A 25,541-nucleotide genomic window follows, 5' to 3' on the forward strand; every position below is an offset into this window, starting at 1 on the left:
AACTTTATTACAAAAGAAATGTGCAGTTGTATAAAATTATTTGCTACCCTGAAACATCCATACACGAAGGTAATCTCAGCAGAGATTACAGGGGAGACGGGAAGGTTCTGCATTATACCCACATAAATTTTATTGGAAGACAAGCGGAATAATGCACTGTAGGTCTGAGTTAAGAGATTTAACTCCTAGATGCTGCAGCTGCAGAATATAGAGAGGGCAGGCAGTAAAACAACTGACAGTTGGTCATTACGAGAGATGCAGGTGGGCCAAAAATCAATCATGCCAAGACTGGCCTGGACTGTGACAGATGCCTGACATCTGCCTGATGAAGAGCTCTGCTGTTGCTCTGACTGAGCAGAGAGGGGAACGGGACACGCGATGTGGAAATAGAGAGGAGGACTTGAGATGAGGTGACGATAAATTGTGAAGACAAGAAACCAGAATCATCAGGAAAGAACAGAAAAGGATCAGATGGATTGGACAATGAATGATTTATTTATTTAATTTTTTGGGGGAAGAAAAGTCAGTGATGTCTAAAATTCAAAGTGTAATGAAAAAAAGCTGAACAGTCCACAAAAAAACATTTAAGATATATTATTTTTCATTACCTGGATTGTGGCTTTTATTTCCTGTGGCTACTGTTATTGTAACAGCATGTTAACAGTCCTCTATTAGAGGCAGCCACAGGCAGTGTTATGACTACACTTTTAGTACCTATTTCATGCTGTTTGGTCTAACAGCAGCGGGAAATATGTCAAGTGTGAAATGGCAATGCACTACCTGTAAAACTTGGTTTAATTTGGCTGTCAGTTTCTTGCTTATTAAAAAGAAATATCTTTCTGCTAGAACTAAAACATATCTGTCTATCAGCTGCTGCGTTAACAGAAAACAACTTGCATCTTCTCCAACTCTGTCGCTGTCTTCAAGACAGAGAAAAGAAAGAGAAGCAGAGCTATCCGTTCATGTCAGCAATCATTAGCCCAGTTCACTTTTTCCGACTCTTTTACAGTGTGCGAAGTATGTGTACCATGGTGTAAACAAATTTCTGCCTGAGGGAGGTGGAGTTTTTCTGAGATGTATTTTTCTTGTGTTTTTCAGCATCTAATGGGGAGCATACATGGTTTAATTTCTTTTATAAATGGAAGTCAGAAAAGTGTAGCCAGCATTTGTGCTCAGTTCTCTTTACTTTGAAACTCCCAAATAATCTGGCGTAACTGATTTTGTGTTAGGGTTCACAGGAGGTCTCCATTCAAACCAGCAGAGCCTAAGCCACTTTTCACAGGGAAACTTGGAAAAAAAAAACTTGTTTCGAGATGCATAAAGGCCAATGGACAATTCACGATACATGCATTAAAAGTTGCACATATAGAGCATTGACATGTTGCACTCTTCACGTTTTCATTCAGAAAAAAAAGCATGACTCATATTACTTCTACCACTTATAAGTCAAATAAATACATTAAAATGTATCTTTATTGTAGGTATCATCAACTTGTGTACTATGAATCCTTATAAACAGAGTTTATAGCTCAGCAAGCCATTTAGCTTTGCTTTTGCCAAACCATGGTCTCACTTACAACTCCCACTCTTTGTTTGCCCTCTAGTCCAGCTGATCCTGAACACAGTTTTATTAATATCTGCACACATGGATGCATTGAGCGCTTTCAGCAATATGTTGCTTGGCATGCTCTTGCAGAAGTATCATAAAACGAAGCCAAGCCTATCTCAAAGTAAAAACTCAATTTCTTGTCATGTTTTTCTTCCGGTAAACATGGAACCTGGTTCACATAAGCAGAACACCACTGACAGGAAAATGTATAAACCTTTTACTCCTAAACCAGAAAATATGAGTCTGAAAAAAATGAGAGATGCATTTAGCCAATGGAGATTAATGAGCCTTATTTCAGTTTTCATATCCTTTTATTGGCATCACTTTTCTAATAGATTTTGCAGCCTATTGAACTTCCAATCTAAAGAATGATATAATTACATGCATAAATTTCAATACCTTATGTTTATGATTATCTATATTAAGTTGTAATATTAAGTTACCATCTCTACAGCAAGCTTAAGCTTCTGCTTATTTTAACTTATTGCTCCTTCAGTGCATTACAGTGCCTTTGCTCACATAAATGAACTACTCAGATAACATGTATTATACAATGAATTTTCATGCACATTGTTTCTCAATTGCTACTTATTTCCTCTCAATTTGACTATTATCTACCTCTGGCGTCCTATATTTCCTTTCCCTCCCTCTTACCTCCATCTCCATCCTCTACCTTTCTTCTTTCATCTCCTGTTTTAATCGGGCATCTGATCACAGGCCCAGGAGGATGGAGGGGGGATAATGAGATTAGCCTGTACATGTTTACACGTTCTCATTTACATTGAGCTCTCACTGTCTTTCTCTGTCTGACCCATATTGCTCTATATCCCTCCTCTTCCTTTTGGCTTTTTCTGTCTTCACTCTTCCCCTGGTTTTCTCCTGCTCTCTTACCTCAGTGGCCTGCCTTCTGCAACGGGATGTGCAAGCTTTGTTAAACAGTAATCAGTAATAGCATATGCTGTAAAACCAGCGAGACTTTAATTTCCTCTCCATTGCCTCTGATCTATATGCAGAAACTGATTATCATGTCAGTGATCTGTGATCAAAAGTACCCTCAGTGATTCCTGCCCTTCTTGTGATTTACCAGTCTGAGAACCGGCAGCTCGCTTAGATTTTGCCCAGTGGAGCTATCCAAATAGAAAGAAAATGTCATTGAGACTACAGCCAGTCCAATGTACCGACTTATCGGTTTGAGCAGGCAATCTTTCAGAGGATGCATAAGGTTTATACCGTGGGAGAAATGAAATGCGCCCAGCAGCGGGGGCTGTATTGATCCACTGTGACTGAGATAAGGGATGATTTCAAATGCCTGTAATCATAAACAACATGCACCATGTCTGGGAAATGTGAGCAACACAGTCTGCATAATATACCATATCTGCAGCAGTCCGAGTGGAACTTAACATCATGTCTTTCAAAGACTTGCTGGAGAAAGTTCAACAACAGCCACAGAAACCTGTTAGGAACTCAGATGTGCCAGAATGCCTGACTAATACAATTTGAATGTTTGTTTTTTTTTACTGTTTTGGCAGAACTGAAACTATTAATAGTAGCTTTTTTTGACCAGGAATCATCACACATAAATTACATACATTAAAGAAACGTTAAAATTGGGTTTGACTCTAAAGTTCTGTGTAAAGTCTCAGAGGACATTAAAGTGAGAGATTGTCCGGTGAAGTTAGAAATGTCTCAAAATTTGCTGCATGAAACAGTGTCTTGTCTGGCAAAAATGACATTTTTAGAAATACCATGGCATGAAAACATTATAATCCACAATGTGTCTAATTGTGACAGAAGTCCCATACAAAAATCACATCCTGTTTATTCAGTGTCTATAATAATATGTGTTTCAAATCTCTCTGCCTCTGATATTCAGTTCTTAAAAACATATCTGCCAATTGATCCAAAGGCTTTGCTCAAGATTTGGTCAAAATTCTTTAATGACCACATTAAACATAAATTCAGACAAGCTACTGATTAGAAAATGTCTTTAGTTGTAGCAAATTATCAATAATTTACCATATTATACTTTTCTGGCTTTAGACTCATTTTCTGCAGTGTTTAAAGTCAGATTTTTGTATAACTACCAATATTATCCTTAGATCTAATTATGTTTGAAAGAAAGTAATTCAGTGACTAATATAGATTTGCAGCAGTGAAACATTTCTCTTTTCAAAGTCAAAAATGAGCTGTTCAACCTCCCAGTTTTAATCTCCACAATTTGTTTGACCTTTCTATCCTTTAATATCCATCCTGATTATTTTTTCTTTCTTTTTTTGTAGTGATAAAGCAATGGTTGTGTTGCTAAATTCAACATAAGACAGGAGCAAATTCATTTTAAAACTTGTTTGTAAAACACAAAATTCTGTAGCTATGGTCTTTTAGCCCTATCGTAGCAATGTCCCTTCAGGCGTATTGTACAGCTTTTGGCAAACTCCATCGTTGAACAGTTAACATGACCACAATATTCAAATTACATTAATTAAATGGAGAAAGTTGTGCAGATTTTCTATGAATTGATATGTGATTTGGTCTGCAGAAGTATGTAATATTTTGCATAGTGACATTGTGACCAAAGCATCTTACTTCTGTTAGAAACGGGACATCAAGCCAACTTGTTGACATCTTGACTTTTAAAGGAATGCAATGTTATTAAATCTCTCTGAACTTTCCATGAGATAGCAAAATTGATACCAAGCCTTCGATAATGTGATCTTTTTATCAGAACATAGTTTGCTTCTGATCATTCTCCTTTTTCCTTTGTGCATGTTTCTTTACACATTCGTCTGTTATTGTGGGGAATGACAAACGACGGCGCAGAGCATGGGTCAGTGGGATATCCATCCAAATGACCCCATAAAGAATGTGTTTCTCTCTCCATTGGCAGCAGCCATCAGTCCTCAGACTTTGCCGTATATCTCCAGAAGTAGTCTGTCTTTTTCGGCTCCAAGCTGTCTTGGTGTGGAGCCAAAGGGTGAAGAAGGCAATGCAACTGTGATAAGAAAGTCGAGGCACTGTCTCTGTTGACAACACATGTTCATGCAGCTGTTGCCATTCATTGAACATGGATTTTTTTGATCAGACTCCAGTCTCTTGGTCTTAATTCTCTGCCAGATCACATCTAATCTTTCTGTATCAATCAGATCTGACCCCGTCCCCACTGCGGCTCTAATCTAAATCTGGCTAAATCTATTTGGTGTGCATGCTAGAGTAAGTGCGAGAGTATGCAAAAATTAATGGATTCAGCTTTTCTACTTCAGGCTGTATGTCTGTGTTCATTAACTGCAACCTTTCCCACTTTCTAACAACAGTACAGCTCACAAAACCAGAGGCTGCAATCTGTGCAGTTTATGATTGTTTTCTATGGGTAGATCCTCCTCTATCTGTACCATTAATGTCAGAATGCCATCATTCAGAAACTCCTCATTTTCACTTGAAAAACTTTCTACATGTGTATTTTCTGCATTGATTGCAAGCTAAGTATTTGCAGCCTTTGTTGGTGAGACTTAGCGAGACTAATGGAAATCTGTTTTTAGCTACTCGCTTTTTACACTTTCTCAGTTTTTATTGATCTGTTTATACTTTCACAATTTTATATAGCAAATAAAAAGGTGCAAAGATACCCCTTTTAATTTAATGTGGAATCACAAATCTGTTGTTGTTAGAATGCTGATGCCTCTGTTAACAACAGAAATTGATCAAAATGTTCACTGCAGTGTTTCACATCAAAGTAAACAAATATATGTTAAATTTCCACGACGCTACCAAAATGTGTCATGCTTCCAAATCTATGCATTCAGATGTTTTAGACACTTCAATAGCCACATGAGTATAAAATAAAACTCCAACATGGTATAATGACAGGATTCCTCCTGTCTATTTTATCACAACAAAAAAAACCCTGTGTTTTTCTTGATCACCTTATTTTTCAGCACACAGACAGACGAGTACAATGAGTCTCTGATGAGCAGTGGGCTTTGGGAGAGGAAAGAGGAAAGAGAGGAGCTGATGCATATCCTCTGGACTCACGCTGTTTGATGGTACTGGTCATTTTTCATGGCAGCATGCATGTTGACGTCCAGGAACGTGTTTTTTTTCTCTGTGTGTTTGTGCATGTTGTGAGCTGGCACACATCCTCACATACACACACACTCAAAGAAGTGTTGTTAAGCTGATGGTAATTTGATATGTGCTTTGCCCCAATGCCTGGGCCACAGCACCACAATGGCGAGGCCAAGTCTCCGTCGTCCAACGGGTTTACTGTCAACAGCAGCCTCACTCCTTCAGCTTGTCCTCATTCTGTCACTTACCCTTCGTCCTTCATATGAATTCATCACTCTTTTCCTAATGCCAGTGTTAGCTGAAAGAGCCTCTTTTATATAAATACCATCAAACATGAGCTGCTTCTGTGAACTTGTGCAGATATGAAAGGTATACATTCACTTCTGTTGTTGATTAAAAGCATTTCATTAGTCAGAAGGTTGTTGGTTCAGTTCCTTCTTCTCCCCTGCAAACAATTATTATTGTTGATGGACAAGAGACTGAACAATCCTCCCACCTTCCACACACACACACGCGCGCACACACACACCCACACACCCTCCTTGCTGTCACTTGTGCATGATGGAAATATGTGCCTCATGTATAAGTTATAAGCTTCATGGATTTGTCAGTAAATGTAAATATTGCAATAAAACTTGGGAAATGGTCCATCAAAGCTCAAACAGTACTGCACAATTTTGTGTAAATATCATTCCAGGTCTGGTGATTGTCGATATAGATCTTATTAATTTTTATTAATTAATGTTATTATTAATTAAGACATCACAACATTGCTTTTCTAATTGAAGTCTGCCTTGATTTGCACTATGTAACCGCAGTATCAGTGGAAGCTTGTATTAAAACATCCGAGAAGAAGGTAAGTATTAATCTTGACACCTTTTGAGGCAGCATTTTGGGTATTCATTGTTGTCTGACTTAACCTCATTCTAATAGCAAGTTGACCAACCATTGAGATTCCCTAATTTTTATGCTGTTCATCACTAATAGCAAAACACAGTTATGGATTATAGTTCTACAAAAACGCTTTGTCATTCAGGCATTTTTGTGGATTTTTCTGGGATGTGGCCTTACACATGCAGCATTCATCTAGTGTGCAGGATTTTCTCTAGTGCTGAGCTCATTGTCTCAATCTTTATACAGGCCCACTCTTAAAGTAAGTCTACTTGAAGTTCTTTAGATACCAGGCAAGTTGTTGTGCATCACCCTCAGCATGTCTTGTCTGCTTCAGATTCTGCTAATCGACATGTTTCTTACATCAGATGGACGCTGGATTCTGATGTCACTTCTCTGTGTGGATAAGCAAACTTCTGGTGCTGCAGCAACTGGATCAATTGCTTTCTACTACATGAAACTCATTCCATGATATCAGGTTATTGTGTCATAGTTAATAGTGATTATGAAAATAATGTCGACTGCCTTCAATCCTTCATTCCATGTTGTGACCTTTCAGTTGATTGTGAAGCATATTAAATTCATGTAGATTATGTAAGTATGACTTAAAAAGGCTAATGTACGTCTCTGTGTTTTAGGCATTCACCCAGAAAAAGGTTGTAAAATGCTATGTTTGATAGTAGTCACCTTTTAGACTTGCAACTTTTGATTTTGATATGTGGCAGCCATATTTGCTCTGCCTAACAACTCTCAACTCAAACTAGAAAAGTGGACAAGCTGACTTGTAGAGAATGCGCTACAGCAAGAAGGTAACCAGTTCATATTAACTACTTTTTACCTTCAGGACCAACATAGACAAGCACAAAATCCATATATATAGTCTAGTCAAATATAGAATAAATTATTCTCCACCGATTATAGACTCTTTAAAACACTTTTCATTTGTTAAGGCAAACCATTGGTAGTCGTAGTTTGCTCTTTTAAGCCCAATATCATGTCTTGTTTTGCCTCATGCTGCTACATCCCTAATATGACAAATGATTCTGCTTCATCATTTGCCATCAGTAAGCTCAGCATGAATCAAGAGAAGTAGTACGATATCCGCCAACTTTCTCTGCATACATTTCCAGTCTGCCCAAGCCAAAAGGTTTCTTTGTTAGTGAGAATCTTAAGACTGTAATCCATTGCTATCAGCCGTTTATTTGCTAATATGGTTGCTGTAATCACACGGGTGTTACAGCATAATTGGAAGTGAGTCTCAGTGGCTCAGAATGAAAAAGAGAGAGATTAAAAAAGAAACTGGCTTCAAACACAAACAAAATGTCAATAGTAATCCTGTGACCAATTGCTGCAGTAAAGAAAGGAGTTGCTTTCAACACACAGTGAGTAAACATACATTAGTGCTCACCAACCCACAAAACACTGACTTCATTTCGAGTGCCGGATGCTAAAAGCTTCTGCCCAGTACTGCTCACTGACTGGCTCAGAAAACTCAGTTGTCCATGTGGTCAGTAAGTGAAGACAGCTCTGGATGGTGCCTCGGGCTGAATCCAGGCTTAGTTTGCACAGTCAATCAGCCAGGCATTCTTTCAGGCTCAAAGGGCAAAAGACCTATTAAAACTCAAAATACCTCCTGCCGGGAATAGGCACGAAATTCACTCGCAACTTGGTCTTACTGTGTACTCAGTGCAGCATGTTATTTTTGTAACTTCACTTACAAAAAAAGTTTAAATAGGAAGGTGAAGAAGAAGATAAGGGACAGTCTCTATTTTATCACAACAAAAGTCTTAAAGTTGCTGATCTAAAGCCGAAGTGGAAACTTTAGTCAGTCGCTTTGGTTCATAAGGCTGTGCATAACTTTTCTTATCATTTGATCGGACTGAAGTTCTTGTCAACCTGTTTGTCCGGTAGGACGACTACAGCTCTTTAATATATGTAACAAAAGAGCCAAGCAAATAGAAGTAACCTGATATGGTCAACTCACAGTACAGCTGTTCAGCTAATTGTTCTCACGGTTGCAGAGATTTTGAAGTTATACAGATGGGCAAATATGGCGAGTTGTGAACTTAAAGATTGTGAGCATTCTGCCAGACACCTAGCATGGGTACATCTTGTTGAAAGTCTGAGGACACATCTTGTCTGGCACTGTTCAGCTCACAACAGTCTCCCTGTTGTGTTGTAGAAGCAGAAATCTAAGTCTAACCTTTGTCCCAGTCAGCAAATAACACTGCTTAATTAATCAGACCTTTGCACCAATGGCTCTATTCACGTTGCTGCTGTTGAAACAATGGTACATGACTATTTTTCTGACACATTTTTCAGTACAATAGTTTTATGTTCATGGTAAAATAATAAGTGATGTCTGCACTATTGAATGTATATTATATTGTGCTGGTGTTTATTTTGAAAGGGTGACCTCACTGCAAAAGCAGCAACAAAGCATCAGACAACGCACACAAAAAAGAAATACGTGCCACGCTGTTATAGGTCAGACAGGTGCAGGTCACGACAGGCAAAAGGCAGCAACTTGTCAGGCCAGTCTGCCTCTTAACCCCTGCATTGTTTCCAATTAAACACACATGTTCAAGTGGCAGAACAAACATCGAAAGCTGATCAGAAGAACAAAGTTCAAAGAAAGCCCTGGGATGTAGTTTTTTGTGAAACTGTTTATACCTCCTGAACTTTCTGCGTGTTCTATCAAACACAAACTGAATGTTTGATGATAGATCAATAGAAAGTAGCACATAGCTATGAAGAGAATGGAAAGGTACTCCTGGTTTTCAAAATTTTGTGCAATTAAAAAAACCCTAAATTGTATTTCATCCCACTGAGTCATAGCTTTGTAGGACCAACACTTTGACTGGAAGAGATTGTTTTTGTTGTTGCTTTGCTTCGCCAGATAAAACGGAAAGAATCCGTGAATATATATTCACGCCGAGCTGCTTCCCTTCCTCTGCTGAAGTAAAGCATCCTGTCAACACCCACCACTGCTAAATGGGCCATATTATGACTTTCCGTCAACAAAAACTTAATTTTTGAAACATTCAGTCGAACCACGCAGCTTTTCCGGAGTAACCAGTCATTTTTTGTTGCTTTATTAATTCCATTGTCCTGTCTGTCAGTTCATGGAAACAGTTTTGCATTTGTGTTGTTCAATACTCCCCCCACTTTCAGAAAATGGACTGTACAATCCTCTGTAAGATGTTCACAAGCTGGGATTTTGTGTTATGCGCTTCAAACATTTCCAGAGCTTCAGCCCTGATCTGTCTGCTGTGTTGCTTGGTCTTCATGATGCTCTTTGCTCACTGATGTTCTCCAGCAAACCTCTGAGGCCTTCACAGAACAGCTATAGATGTAAACGCTATTTCACAACTGGATTATTTATACTCATTAGGTGACTTCAGGTGGTAACTGGATTTTATTCAGGGGCATCACAGTACATGGGGCTGTGTACAAATGCACAACAAATGTCTCTGATTTTATTTTTATATGTAGAAATGCCATGCATCCTTCCCCTTCTAGGTCGCAATGATGGTTAAAGTGTTATGTTGCTGTTATTATGAACAGCTTAAGTCTAGATCTATTAATATTTTAACTGATGTCCCCGGGCCATTTAGAATTTAAGGCCCCAATTTCTCTAGTTTCCTGCTTTACTAAATGATAATAATGAAAATTCGATGATGTTTAATTACAAATCTGCATTTATTGCCCAGGGTTACATCATTTTCCAAAATAAGAAAGTGGAAAAAGAAAATGTGGCCACATTTGTCACCCTTAGTGGAAAACAGCTCCATGAAGGTGAATTAACCCTATGTGACCTCAATGTCTGACTCCTCGAAATTCTTTAAATAAATCCGCTCCAAACTGTGACCTGCAGTTTGCTGCTAAAGCACACATTCAATGAGTTAACTAGGCGTTAACACTTTGTGCTCCGCAGTTCAGGCGGGGCGCGCTGAAACCCTCTATCTGCTTGCTTCTGCGTTTTGTATTGAGAGGGTAGGAGGAGCCGCTTTTCCTGTGATTGTCCGCCTCCCTCCCTTCCTCCTCTTGCTCTCTTTCCTTCTCTCGTTTTTTCCAAAGTTGAACATTTCGCTTTGCCTGGGAGCTTTCGCCGGCGGAGCAGCGCAGCTGACTTGCTCTGAGTCTGGCCGACAGACGGAGCGCTCCGGGGGCTGTCGCTTTGGAGTTCTTTACGCGGGGTCTCCAACAGAAGGACATGAGCCATTTGCTGTACCCAGACTAGCTCTTTAACCGAGTTCTGTATTTTTTTCCCCCTCCCTAAATCATATCGGGATACTTCCAAGATGTCACAGGAACAGAGCGCCGGGCACGTAAAGCTGGTAGGTGTCTGAAACCCCTCCCCTCGTTCCTTGGAGGTGTCTGACTCGGTCTCGGTGTGAAGTGAGGCTCAGCTCTGTGGCTGCGCTCTCACACACACAGCAGGCGGAGAGACGCCCGGGAATAGAAACGGGAGCCGGTGGTTATGTTTTTTCCCACTGTCAGCGGGGATTTTTCTTCAACTTGACGCGTCTGGCTTTGTGCTTTTCTCGTGAGTGGACGCGAGTCGATAGCGTATGATCATGTCTGAGGTAGGCTGATGGTAATTACTGATGAAACTTAAAAGACTGATTGTTTCCCCTTTTATTTGAGAAAACAATTGAAAGGAACACCATTTGAATTGAGATGCTTGCTGTTTATGTAATAGTTTATCAAAGTGCGCAACGGAGTTGTCGGATCCCACTCGTTTTGGTGATGACAGTGACAGAAAGAGACGCATGAAAGCCGGTCAGGATCCAGTGGCTGAACTGTTGACAGCTGGTCTTTTTGTCGGGTTCTTAGATCTCAATGAAAATTAATTCGTCGGCTGTCTGCTTCTTAAATGACACTGTATGGCTGTCACCCCTTTTCTAATATATATAATTTAACACATCTTTTTCTGAGTCGCTAAACCAGAATAATTAACACAAACCCCTGATTCTGTAAGTCAAATCTAAAGTGGTTTGCAAAAGTTTTCCTTTCCCTTAACTTTCTTCCCATTTTGTTACATGTTACAACAACTTCAGTCAATTTAATTTACATTTTATGGGATAGATCAACACAAAGTTATGCATGATTGAGAAGTTCTTTGTGAGAACTTCCCTTTGCTTCAATTAGAGCCACACGTTTTTTGGAGTGTTGTTCTGCAGGCTCTGCATGTCTTGAGTGGGCTACAGACAGACATTTTTCTCCTTTGCAGATCATTTGACATTCAGCCAGGCTGCATAAAATAACACAGATTCTCAGTTAGATTTAGTTCTGGACTTTGACTGGGCCATGGCTGTACATTCGGAGCCATTGTCCTGCAGAAAAGTGAACCTCCGCCCAGAATTAAGCAGCAGCCTGGAGCATTGATTCTGCTCTTTTCTCTTTTTGCTGGGAGCATCCATGATGTGCTGATGTGTAATCAATCTGATTACACAAACTCTGCTTAACTTAAACTGATGTAGAAAAGCATCTCCACAGCATGATGCTGCTGCTGTTGAATTAGGATGGAGATGGTGAGGTAGGGGTCATGTGTAAAGTTAATTTTCTGCCACATAATGCTTCATAGGACATATAGACACTCATTGGTCAGAGCACCTTCATTTAACATGTTTGTTGTTCCCTACAACGTGACTTCTTTTATCAGCAATGATTTTCTTCTTGCCACTCTATAGAGGATTGTACTTACTTTATTTATTGATTCTCCCAATGAGGTGTTGGTTTTTGTAGTTCATCCCAAGTTACCATTATTGTATGTACACCACACTTTTACACCATATATTTGTTTGGGCTATCACACCAAATGCTTAAAAAATCCACGCATTTAATGTTTTAGTTCTCTTGATAAACTTTAAAAGGGGTTCTAGAGATAAGAAAACTTCTGCAATACCTTCTCTGCAACAGTGAAATGAGCTGTGCTCCCTCAAAATTAAGGCTGTGTCAAATTGTGATAAAATGCACAAAGTTGTCAGAGACGTGTCACCTATAATTTATCTGTGGCTTGTGCTGAATGCCAAACAGAAAACTCAGCTGAGCTCTGCTAATCCTGCTGAGCTCAGCTGACAGTGTGAGGGAACATGATTGCTGTTCATGCTGCTTTGAGTCCCTTTGTATGTGCTGCACGGCAGGAAGCATTAACCTCTCATGTTATTTTGATATCGTTGGCCTTGTAAAAAGTCTGGCTTTTTGTTGGCAGCCACCTTTGTCTGAATCAATAACTCATCTATTTTCTCTTTCTCATTGCATCTGTGGCACTTGCTTGAGCGCAATGTGCTAAAGATGTTCTAAGACACAAACCCAATCATCCTAGTGTATGCTCTGTCAGTACACTGGGACGGAGATGCACCACAATCAGGCAGCCAGAGATTGGCTCGAGCCTCTCTGGTCGATGTTAACACTACCTCTGTCAAAGAACCTGATGCATATTTAGTCCTTGAGATAAAACATCAGATGCAATTTAAATCAGAACTGGTGTGTCAGATTGCAGCGTAAAACTTGAGTTTTGGTATCAGCTGGAATAATCACGATCAGTGCATTTCTACTTCTGTTTTTCTGAAGGTCTGGAAGCTTACTGTCTCATTCCATTACACAACACGTCTCATCAGACTGATTACACATCAGCACACTCATGGATGCTCCCAGCTCAAAGGGACAAGAGCAGAATCAATGCTCCAGGCTGCTGCTTAATCCTTCAAATGCCATACATTTGCTTTGCTGACCATCTTTCTATCTATAGGCTTGTTTCCTGTGGTCCCTTTCCTCTCCTCCTCCCTTCCTCTCTCCTGTCTCATTCTATCCATCTCTCTTTACCCTAAGGAAAATTGGGTGTTGTTTCCTGTTAGAGCCCCCAAGGTATCTTCACACTTGCAATAGTTTTAAAAACAACATATTTGGTTTTTCCTTCTATACATTAATGCTCATATGTCCACTCAGAATGAAAAGTGAATCATGACCTTCTGAACTGGTTTATAATTGTCTTTAAGATCTTGAATCTATAAAATTAAAAGAAAATTTTTCGAAAGGTCATATGCCTAAACTTCTTGCCCTGATCTGTCACTAAATCCTGTTTTAGAAAAACTCAGAACAGACTGTTTTGGTGTTGATATATTTGCATCTTATGTTAGTGATCTATATAGTTTATTGTAAAAAAAAAAAAATACTCTTTGTGTGACCTTAAGAGAAAGTAGCAGCCTATTGATCAGATTTCTAGTACGCTTCCATCATTTCAAAATTGAACATCTGCAATGACAAGCATGGCTTAGAACCTCAAAAGTATGAAACAGAGTAATTAAACTTTTCGTTCAACCTTCCTGTTATCTGCTGGACATCTTTTTCTCTCTTGATTTCTCTTGGTCCGATTGACTCACATGTCTCAACATGTGGTAGAAAATACAATTTCCATTTAACAAGTCTTTTTATTCTTAGTCTTCTCTCTGTAACTGAGTGAAAAGTGTTTCTGTTCATCATAGTCTGGTAGCTCTTACATTTTACGTGCTCACTGAACAAAGATCAGATTTTCACGAGCGAGGACAGCTGATTATTGGTCATAGTCAACCAAACAAAAGATAGGCCGATGCCTGTACCCGGTGGACGTCTTTGTACATTTCTATAACAAAGGATCAGAAAATAATGAGATAGTGAAAAGTCAGTTTCAAAGCAGTACGTCTTTACTCTTCACAGTGTCGGCTGTCAAATATTTCTCTGATTTCCCTCTTTGTTCTGTTAAATAATTTATGCCATGTATCGTAGTTTGGCATTCTGTCTTCAGGTTTCTGTCAGATCATAAATCAAGTTGTCTTTTTCATACATAATTATGTCCTCAAATGTCCTTGCACGCAAAATCTGAATCTTCTACATTAATTAATTCAAGTTATGCCATCTTTTCTCTGACAAGACCTTTTTCATCTTGATTTCGGGTATAACGTGAGTCTAATCTCTAATTCCATCCGACATTAAAACGTCCTTCCCCCAAAAAAATCGTCCCTTTTCCATGGAGGAAACTTCCAGGTGGCCGTTCAGCTACGTTCCAGGAATATCTTAACAAGAACATAATATTCAAACATCACGGCAGGAGCAACTGGGACCCAAATACAGTTAATCTGTGTGGGTGGACAGTTTTATGCAGTCAAGGCACATACCAGTAGAAGTTATGCATTCAAACTCCTTGTGGTTTTAAATCATTGCCCTCTGCTCCACACCTTGCCATTAGTGACATTATTCCAGCTTTGTGCAACAAATCTAGAAAGGAGAAATGTCACCAGTTCTTCTCAGCAGGTCTGCTAAATCATCTCAGTCAGCTGGCACCGGTCCGTTAGAAGACTTTTGACCGTTTTTTTTTTTTCCTTTGTGTTATTCTTTATACACATATATATGGAATATAAAATCAGAAAAATAGGGATTTAAAAACAAAATCAGCTTGGGAAGCTGATGGTTTTAAATTGTTGTGGTAAAACTCAATCTTTGCAACAAGATTAAAAATCTTTTTGTCTGTTTTATATTTGCAATGAAGCCCGAATTTATTTATGTATTTTTTAAACTAGAATGTTTACATTCTTCATATTGAGAATGCAAGCATTTTAAAGCTTCTGGGCAAGAAAACAGGGACTGTCAAATAGGGTGTAACTATTCTTTATAAAAGCCCAAAGTGATTGAGTTTAGGCCTTCAGCTGGTAAACAATCATCTTATTTTAGCTGTTTCTAGAGCTACAAAAACAGATGTCTCCATATAGTGATGTAGTGTATCTCAGAGAATGCCAAAATGCTGCCAACTTTTCCAAAATTATCTTCTTCCATCACCGACTGAGGATGAAGATGAGCAGCTTTTCTGTAATCCCGTTATGCCTTCCTGTTATCTGGTGAAATACACTCTCTCACAGCTAGTATGAACCACAGACATGCCTCAACATGCCAAACAAATAGCTTGCTACACTTTTATAGTTCTGCCCAGCACCAGCTAAGATTGCACTTCGCATTGTTTGTAAAAAGATCACATTTGGGAGTTTCAAACTTGCCAGTGACCTGGATGATTGAAACGTTTATCATCTGCCTCCTATCACCAGCCATTTGTATTAAAAGGAAAGTGTCAAAGTCGACTTCAGAGATGAGTAAAGGAATACGTTTGCACCCTAGTTGTACACATCAGGTGATCCCTTTACACCATCCAAATTATTAAAAGCCAGATTCATTAAGAAACAAAATAGTCTAAACTGTATATTGAGGAGAAGTTGCACATTCTATGATGGAAAGCTGGCTGTAGTAAATTATGAAAACAAAAAAAGGAAAACTCCAAATTCATTCAATAAAGGAGATGGTTTCAATCTGAAGCACTGATCAAGGGGATAGCTGTGGGAGTTCAAACCCACGCAGCATGGAGATATACGGTGCGGTAGACGCCCACATATTCCTGTTCTGATGCTTTCATTGTACAGTGAACGTCCATAACAAGGGGCATTTCTGGACCACCAGAGTTATAGGGGATTCACTGCATGCATTAGGAAATTATTAAGCACTGCACAAACATCCCAGCACTCTAAAACCAGTGTCATCTGCATTTTTTCTCAAATCAAATCTTTCTTTGGAAAGGTTAGTCTTTCCCTTTTTGGTTGAAAGTATAATGGTTGTAAATGTTTTTTTGTTTTTTTTTTAATATGAACTACTCTGTTAAATGTACATCTTTGATAGTTAAGCACTGAGAGTTTGTTTTTCTTCCCACTGGTTGCATCTAAAAGGACAAAGAGTAATCTTGTGACGGAGAGTTCAAAATCGGGTCTAGAAAGTTACAAAAGTTTTCCACTCAAAAGCTTTCTACTTTTCTTCAGTGCAGATCAGATTGTTTCTTTGACTTTCATCTGACAATTTCAAACTTTTGAACCTGAATTTTAAAGCAATTCTGCATTAAAAAAAATCTCTCTGATGACTAATGAATAGTGAGTGTTACTTCTGAGATGGTAAAGTAGAACAATGGAGCACCAGTTTCTCCGTCCAACAGGTATATTTTCAAAAAGCGTTCCCTCATTATACAGCATGCTTTATTTTTAGCAATAAAAATTTGTTTATCTTTTGAATGGTTGAAATAGTTTTAAAAAATTTCTTCTTATTCTTATCAAAAATGTTCTAAAAATATATTTTTAGAAATATATTTTCTAAAAATAGAAAATATTTTATATTCTATTTTTTTTTTCTTTTCTGCAGCCTTTACTATGTCAATAATATGCAATATTAAATCATATCACTTTGTTTTACCATAATTTTACAGACATAATTTACAAAAACAAAAGAAAATTCACATGGAGCATTGTATGATTCCAACTGAAAGAGGATCTGTAATAAAATATTAATGTAATTCTTTTACATCAAACTATGTTTTGTCCAAAGGGGTAATTTTTTTAGTTTTTTATGTTGCAGGCTTAGGACAACAGTCTCAGCCTCAAGTTCAACTTTACGACAGAAATCGTCTTAGCGAGGCAATAAATTTAAAACTATAAGTTATTCTTATTCAGTGCTCTACTGTGCAAAGGCCTGCAGTTGCTTCATCAACTCAGATTTTTTTCCCCACGTTTCTCTCCTTTTCTCATCTTATTTTCTTGCTTTATAAACGGCAGGGTACAATGTGGAATTAAACTACTGTTCATTTTTTGCAGTATTTAACTGGTCAAAGCTGCAATTTGAACGTTGTGCACATGGGTATCAACATATAATTCACTTCTTTCACCCTCTTTATTGATCTGACTTCTAGTGGTTTCTCTCTCTGGATCCTTAGTAGATATTTTGTGGATAAATAGAGCAAAAAATTCGCTTCCAAGGTTTTAACTGGCTTCGCTGTCAACAATGGAAAAATGGCAGAAGCAAAGCTGATTTATGTCTCTTTTTAGGAGAGAACATGCAATCCTAGAAATAGATTGTATAATACAAGCCAAAAGTGTTCCTGAAAATTAAGTGCTATTGGCCCATCATTACTCAAATCACATCTTCTATCAATATTGCATAGATGAATGTTATTTTTATTTCACAGGGAAAAAGGTTTTCAAATGGAATATGATGAGGAATACGTATTTAGACTTGATGTGGGGTCTTTTTTATGTTCAAAAATCAATAGTAATGTTCCAGGTGATTGTAGCTCCCACAATTTTATGTTGTTGATTTTTCTCACCTTTTCTGTTGCTTTTCAGTCCATTCCATTGGCCATCTTTTTTTATATAATTTCCAAACCACTGACTGTTTAGCAATCTTATCCCTATATACTTGTTCATTATGTTAAATTATTGTTTTCAGAGTAAGTGTAACAAAAGTGACCTTGACATAATAACAAACTTTCTCTTCATCTTCTGACCTTATCTCTGGTTTTCTCTTGGCTGCATCCAGCTCCTCTCTCTTTTTTCTAGAGTCATCTCTCTCTGTCTGTTCTGCCAACTGAGGAAAAAAACATCAAAAAAACAAGCAGAGATTTATAGCCTAATCATTATTGTAAATTCAAGCACCTAAGGCAAGCTGAGGCAGCAGCGGTAGACAATCAGTGTTCACCACCCATCACCATCATCTCACAGCCTTGTTTTTGTTTTGCGAGACATGCAGTGTAGTCTCCTAGTCAAAGATTTTGCAAATATGAGCCACTGCTTCCTGGAGTTCAACTCTACCCATCTGCTTCATATTTAGAGCAGGGAGTAGTCACAGACTTTGCTCCCATAATATTCGATGAGAAATGTAGCAGTAAATGGTGATAATTAAAACTCCTTAATAAAGTGAACATCAGGAATTATGATCATCTCCTTACACGCAATCTTGGTGGATTGCTGGTCTGGAGAACCTAGATGTGGCTTAACAGATATTGTAGCCTTACAGAAGTAATTGTTCTCTAACTACTAAGAATAGTAAGTGTCTATTAAAATTATCTGAAGTCAATAATCTGTTCTAACAATTATTCATAGGTGGAAACAATTTGAGACTGCTGGCAGTCTTCTCGGGTCTAGTTATCCCAACTGGTTTACCACAAAGTCAGTGCTCAGGAAAACTTTATCATGTGCTTAACACTGCATATAGTTATTCACTCCGTCACACACACATTTGCACGCTGACGGTGAGAAGCTACCGGATTGTAGCCTCAGCTGTCCTGGGGCAGTCTGTCAAAAGCTGTCATTACCTTATTAAAATTCTGGGGTGGGACTTGGGATAGCAAAAGATAAATGGATCATTGAAGACCGTCAAAACTTAATGAACTCCAGCAATGTTGTAAAGAAGGTTGGACCAGGATTACTCTGAAACATGAGACTGATAAAGTCCAAAAGAGAACAACTACCTCAAGTTTTTGCTTCCGAATGTAGTTCGTGAAGTTACTGAATTATAGGGTGCACCTATTTTTTTACATGACTATAAAGACAATACAGGACGCTTTAGTTTTCCCATGACTGCAGCAGTGGAAGCCAGTAAAGTGAAAACATTTCTCAGCTCCAATCCACCAGGAGTCAGGGATAAAGTTTTCATACCATACCCAGAGGCCTTTCTGTTGGTTGCACCTCACCGTCTTCTTCTTCCAAAAATATGACGTTCTGATATTCTCATGAGATCCTCTTCTGTGTTGTTTTATAATTCCTGGAGGAGGTTATATTTTATTTCTGTCAGCCAGCTAAAATATGACGTTCTTCAACTATGCTTCACTTTTTCCATGAAGATGGATTGTGAATTTAACAAATCAGTTGAACCTGCCTGTTGGAGAATAAATCTATCTTCCTGTGGCTGGACTGCAGTGAGTTTATTTGGCTTTTAAGTCTTTAGATCATCTCAGGTCAGTACTGATGAGGCAGTAAACATTGTTGACCTTCACCATTATACTCTTTGGTTTTGCTCAGCCCCGGGGAACAGCTATTTTTAAAATCTAGGCAAGGCCGGGCAGCTATTGTTAAACTAACTAGCTATTGATTTGTGTTGACCTCAGTTGCAGGGCCACACTGACAATACTAAATATGTGTGTGCTTGTTTGTTTGTTTGTTTTCCCACGTATCCCAGAATATTTTGGAGATTTTATGCCCAACAAAATTTGTTTTTTATACTGACTTTCATTTACTGTTTTACACAATATGTGCAGCATATTTAGTTTACACAATATGTGTAGCATATTGTGGTGTTAAAAATACTTAAATGCAACACCTTATAAGTTAATCTCGGCATAAATACAGCTGTTCTAAGAAAACGTAGATGTCGATTTAAGATAAAAATCACCATTAATTACTAATAAGACAAGCACTTGAAGGTACAAATGAACAAATTAGCCTCTTTGTATTGCACTTTTTCCTCATGCATTTCTGAGCAGATGTCAGGAATGTGTGATTATTATTATGTTGTGGGTCAGCAAGAACAGCTTTGCCACTTGCGGGAGAAATATCTGATCCCTATCATTTTTAAAATGCTGCTTAGTCTGAGATTATTTTTTTGAGTAATACTGTCCAAGAAATAAAGGAAAAAGTTAAAAGTGACTCAAAAAAGAGAAGTGAAGTTTTCATAAAAATGGAAAAAGTTGTAGAAGAGTATTAAACAATATCCTGCGATCTGAAGATTTCATGAAGCATAGTCCAATCCTTGCATTCACCCAAACTCTGGAGGAGTAGCAGTCAACCACAACTAAACTGTGAGAGTAAACCTCACCATTAACATGGTGAGAAACTGTTAGGTATTGCAAACTCTTGAAACTGGAGCAGAGGAATGGCTAATCAGCACTTCTATGTCAAAATGGACCAATCGATGTCCAGAACTAAATCCAATTTAGAATCAGGTGAAAAACCTAAAATTGCTGTTCATTGTTGCTTTTGATCTAATTTTACTGAGCTTGAGTTATTTTTTTTTTATAAAGAAGTTTGAGGAGAAATTCAGTCACCAAATTTGTGAAACTGTTAGAAAACTGAACACAAATGAAATGCAAAGTTTTAAACTTTATTTTAACCATTTGAAAATTATGTCTTTTTTTTTTTTACTTCACAAATATTCCCTACTTTGGACAAAGTATCACACAAAATACATTAAAGTTTGCAGTTGAAATAGCTCAAAAATGTGAAAGAGGCATAGATGCTTCCCTAGTTGCCTTCTTATAAATTAATCATCTGTCTTTTTGGACTGCATAGCACTTTTCAGACTTTTGGAAATATTTTTCCTGTCTGTTTTGTGTCCTAATGCTGTGCGCTCAGCTGACTATAGTTCATACAAAAGGCACATATGGTGACCTTTATAGCTTTGAAGCTTTCTCAGCTTGAGTAGAACCATGTGTGACACATCTGTGCATTGTCTGGACAGAAAGAAATACAGATCCAGACACCATAAGTCTACCTGGAGTTGTCCCTCGAGACAACATAATGATGGTCTCTAATACTGTTTCAAAATCAGATGAATTGATCTAAGATGATGCCAGGAGGTAGTCTCTTCTTCCTTTTAATTGGTCTATAATCCTTAAATTTATCCCTCCACTTGTTTGACTTCTATATCAATGTTTAGCAATGTTACACATTTATGCTCTCCTGCAACTAAGTCTCCTCTCCTTGTTGCCCTTTAAGGGCCTTTAGAACTACTTTGTGAGAATTATTATATGCTAATGGGTTTCAATAATAACAAAAAATACATAAACTTTGGCTGGCAAAGAGCATAATTGCCTTATTACCTTTTTGTTTTTCTTTTTTTCTGGGTTTATAAAGAATTGGCTCATTACAACAGTAATGTTTTTTTGCTGCTTAAAAGAAGAGGTACAGCTTGGCACTGCAGATTAGCTTACTATTGTATGTTACAATTACAGCTTTATGTTTGCTGCAGTTGCCATAAGCAAACTCAGATCTGTCACATACTGTAATAATTGTGCTGTTACCTGTAGCATGTTGTATATTAGCATCCTACAACAGATGGAGGGGGTAGCTCAGTTCATCAAATTCCTATTTGAGCTCATTGGCTCTTGCCCAAATCCCTGAATCCACTCTTTGCTTCACCACAGACAAGATTTCCCATCATAAGAAAGAACAAACAATATTTTCTCACTGATAAATAAAGCTAATCGAGCAAATAGAGCCACAAGCTGCTGACATTTCAGCACATGGAGCCAATCGAACAGAAGCCAAAGAAAACAATGGCCATAACCTCCCCCGTTGAAGGAAATGCCAAACATTACAGCGATGTATAAATAGAAAGGCTCTGACTTTGCAGAGCGAGATAGAGGACAGGAACCCCCTCCCTGGGGACACACTGATGCCGAAGTCTCCCACCTTTTCTTCCCACTCCACTTTCCCAGAGCATGATCTATATTTTGTAGCCGATTTCTCTTGACCTCCTTTTGCTTTACCTCTGTATTTTTAAGTTGTTGTTTTTTTCTACTGGACAGCCAGCCACAGTGAATAACCGAATGGCCTAGTAACACCTTATGAAGGCCTCATGCTTTATTAATGGTACCATCTACTAAAGCTGAACTGGTAAATAGATTTTTTGGATAGAAATGGTGCAGATTTTAACCCAGCGTGAATCAGGGCTGCTTTGTAGATATGTCCCTTTACTCATGGTCACGAACGTCCCACACAACATGCAGCTTGAGGCGTTTTCACCAAAAGCACCCAGCAGAATAGGAAAATTCATCCAGGATTTAACTTGATAAATAATCTATTTATTTTCTCATTTCACACTATTATTCTTTCTCTGTCTCCTGTGAAAAGGGAAGGTGAGATTAAGACAGTCATCCACAAAACAAGGTTAGTGTCTCTGTGCTTTGATATTGTGGGTGATTCAGTCGAGACGACTGACAAGTCTTTAATTTGTGTTATCGTTCCTATCTGTTGTGTAATGTTGCTTCCCTAACCTCGAAGACTGGACTGTTTGACAGACTGAACCCCAGTTGCTGCTGTAAAGAGATTTAGGAAACTATGTGGATTAGGTAAAATTCAGAAAAACACAACTATTCCCCAAAAAAAACAAACCCTGAGATGTTCGTTTTGGGCAAAGATAGCAAATTGAGGTATTTCTTATACAAAACATTAATACCTGTGAAACCCTAATCATGTCCACCATCCTGTTATTCACTAATTCAGCTTCAGCATCCAACTTTACCTCCTTATCCTTCGGGGTCACCAGGGACTGGCGCCTGTCTCATTGTGCTGAAGGGTTCGCCCCTGGATAGGTCACCAGTAAATCACAGAGTTACAAACAAACAGGACAATAGCTGTTCATATTTTTGAAGGACGTGAAGAGAATCCTAACATGTAAAGTATCTCCAAGCTAACGGATCCACAGTCCAGTGTTTGAACATGGAACATTTTTGTTGCAAATCAACAGCAATGGCTAAAGCCACCATATTTGATAGTGGTTAACCATTATCTGTTTTCTTTTTTTTCTTCTTCTTCTTCTTTTTTTCATCAAGATTCAAACATTTTTATGAATTTCTTGTTGGTCTTCCAACATCAAAAATTTGTCTTATGACTGGTAAACACTTCATACTGTACATGTACAGGAAGTGAAAATACAATTTCTTTCCAAGAGGCCCTTTGTTAGTTAGCAGAGTGTACTGTTTATGCATTGTGTAAAATGCTTTCTCAGATAACTTGGAGCACATTTGCATATTTATAGAAAATTTCAGGTACAGGTATGCCATCAACTTGGCACCATGCTCCAGTGCTCTTATGTGAAATGTATTAATAGGATGGAAAAATGAGGCTACACTGGTGTCAAGTATCAGTAAAGAAGTTTTTGTTTTTATTTATTTTTTTTTTTCTGGGAGGAAGTACGTTACCTAAGTTTTGCTGGATGAACTTTTTTAGCTCATTTGTTTAGCTTTTTTCAAACAAATTTTTAGCTTCATGTGTGAAAGTAGAGAACAGTTTGATCCACAGTATTTGGGACTCTTAAGAAAAAATTAGTCAAGTCAAAGAACATTTGCTTAGAAAATATGTTGATCTCAGAATAAAAAGTGAAGAACGTGAGAAAAGAAGTACAAGATGCCTGTTGCTTGGTGATAGTGTTCTCATATTCCAGTTTAGAGCTGCCCTTGGGTAAAAAAAAAAGAATCCTTTTTGTCCATGTTGTCTTTCATCAGACAGAACTGCAAATATATTAGAGTAAATATCTACCACAAATACTGCATCACTGAATGGATGAATAAAACTGGTTCAACTCTATTATATATGCAGAACAAAAATTAATGGTTAATAATTTCCTGCTAAAATATTGACCAGTTCATACAATGTATTTGTAAGATTATTGCTGATTTCTCTTTAGAAAGTCATATTCAGAGTGTAAGAACAACATTTTATAGCCTTGGTCTAATCAGCGATCCTGAACTATTTATACTTCAATGTGAGAGAAAATTGTAAAGCCTTTTGCAAGACAAGAGAAATGATTAGATTTGTTTTGAAACTGAAAAGCTTTTTAAGATTAGCACAGATAGAACTGTAACAGTAGTCACCAATATTTCCAAATCCAATGTGTTCAATGAGAAATTGAAAACTCAAAAGGACAAAACAGGACAAATTCACTGTATTCTGTTTAACCCTCATGTTATCTACTGAAAGCCTTAATCTTTCACTTTTAAGTAATTCTATAACTCACTCTGAGAGAAACCCACCTTTTAAATCCTTTTTACACAGAAACAGTTTCTCCACTGCAGGACTTTTATGTGTGGTTCTTTGTGTGGAAAATAGTTGTTTGTTTTTTGGTGTTGGCCTCTTAAACTTGAACATAATATGTGCTCCTAATATTAACAAATGACAAAAACCAGACTAATTGCAGTGTTTGTTTGTAGAACGTCACAATGTCTGTCGCGGCCATCACACATGGAGTATTTAACAAACTATATCTTTTACAGTGGCAATTATGTAGAGTTAAGTTAATTGTCCCATATAAAAGAGAAACAATTTTTTTAGTCCTCTGCACCATAAAAGAACTGAAAATAAACAAACTATTTATAGATTTATATAGAGAGAATTTATTTTATGTATCACATCAAGATTTTTTATAGCTTTAAACTATTTTTTATAGAAATAGGATAGTAAATAAGGGCACAATTGGTTTACGACATTTCTCTGTGCATCCATTTTTCTAATTTCCTTACGGATATTTAGCTACAGTTGTTAATAAACCACATGTACGTTTGCTCTTTTTTTGTTTAATTTGTAAAGAAAGTCTGTAATCACTTGTTTTTGTCCACTTGACCTCAGACTGTAATGAGGCTGACAGACAGAAACAGGGTTGAAAGTATAAATAAATTTGAAGCCTCTTTACAGATAATTTGCTTTGGTACATGTTAGCTCTACTTTATTCCCCCCTCTGTTCATCCCTTGTTCACCCCAGCATGCACGGCTGCGTCTAAATGTCTCATAAGCCGTTCTGCCAACTTCTGATCCCGACTTTGTTCTCACCTGGGCAAAAGCACATGAATAATGGAAGCTGCACGAAGTGAGGCCGGGGCATAGTGTTCTGTTGAGGCCTGATAAGGCGCTCCACCGCAGGAACAGAACCGCACAGAGCTGACGAGACACCCAGTGACAGTATTAACTTTATTACCCACAGGCTGTCAAGCTGCTAACAGACAGAAGTATTAAGTCGATGGGAACTGAGAGGAGGTGCATTCTATTCACTGTCACAACTCTGTTGAAATTAAATTTTGCTCTGTTTTCATGTATAAATGCATATAGCTAATTAGCAACTCTGATTTGGCCATAAGCTAGACAAGAATTGATTGCTTATTTTATTTTCCATTGTCTTGCATCAGCAAATGTCCTTCACACATGGCGGAGCCTTCATCAGCGCTACAGATGAGCAGAGAAACAATACTGTCTCCTGCACCGTGTAAAAGGGCTCAGTCTTGTCAAAATTATTTGATTTTATTTTGAAGCAATGTGTATTTGCGTCCATGAAATTAAATCAATTCAATACATCTTTAATTATTTTTTTTAAACACAGCTATTCAAACCCTAAAGATAAATGTAGTGTGAAAAACAACCAACCTGTG

The 25,541-nt window shown here is 37.9% G+C and overlaps 1 protein-coding gene across 5 annotated transcripts in view; it reads left to right on the forward strand.

Moving 5' to 3' along the window:
• Positions 1 to 25,541, forward strand: part of mid2 (midline 2) — a 140,748-nt gene that overhangs the window by 37,268 nt on the left and 77,939 nt on the right. For 2 of the 5 annotated variants that reach the window (XM_055034326.1, XM_055034330.1), the window contains exon 1: positions 10,592 to 10,902. The exons of 1 other annotated variant lie outside the window; for it this stretch is intronic. The gene's annotated coding sequence lies outside the window, so the exon portion shown is untranslated. Of the gene's footprint in view, positions 1 to 5,541; positions 5,650 to 10,591; positions 10,903 to 10,991; positions 11,152 to 25,541 lie in introns of those variants that run through there. 2 more of the 5 variants (XM_055034328.1, XM_055034329.1) reach the window with 2 other exon arrangements.

The sequence above is a fragment of the Poeciliopsis prolifica genome, unplaced genomic scaffold (assembly GCF_027474105.1).
Source record: "Poeciliopsis prolifica strain line A6 unplaced genomic scaffold, Auburn_PproV2 SCAFFOLD009, whole genome shotgun sequence".
Classification (NCBI taxonomy): domain Eukaryota; kingdom Metazoa; phylum Chordata; class Actinopteri; order Cyprinodontiformes; family Poeciliidae; genus Poeciliopsis; species Poeciliopsis prolifica.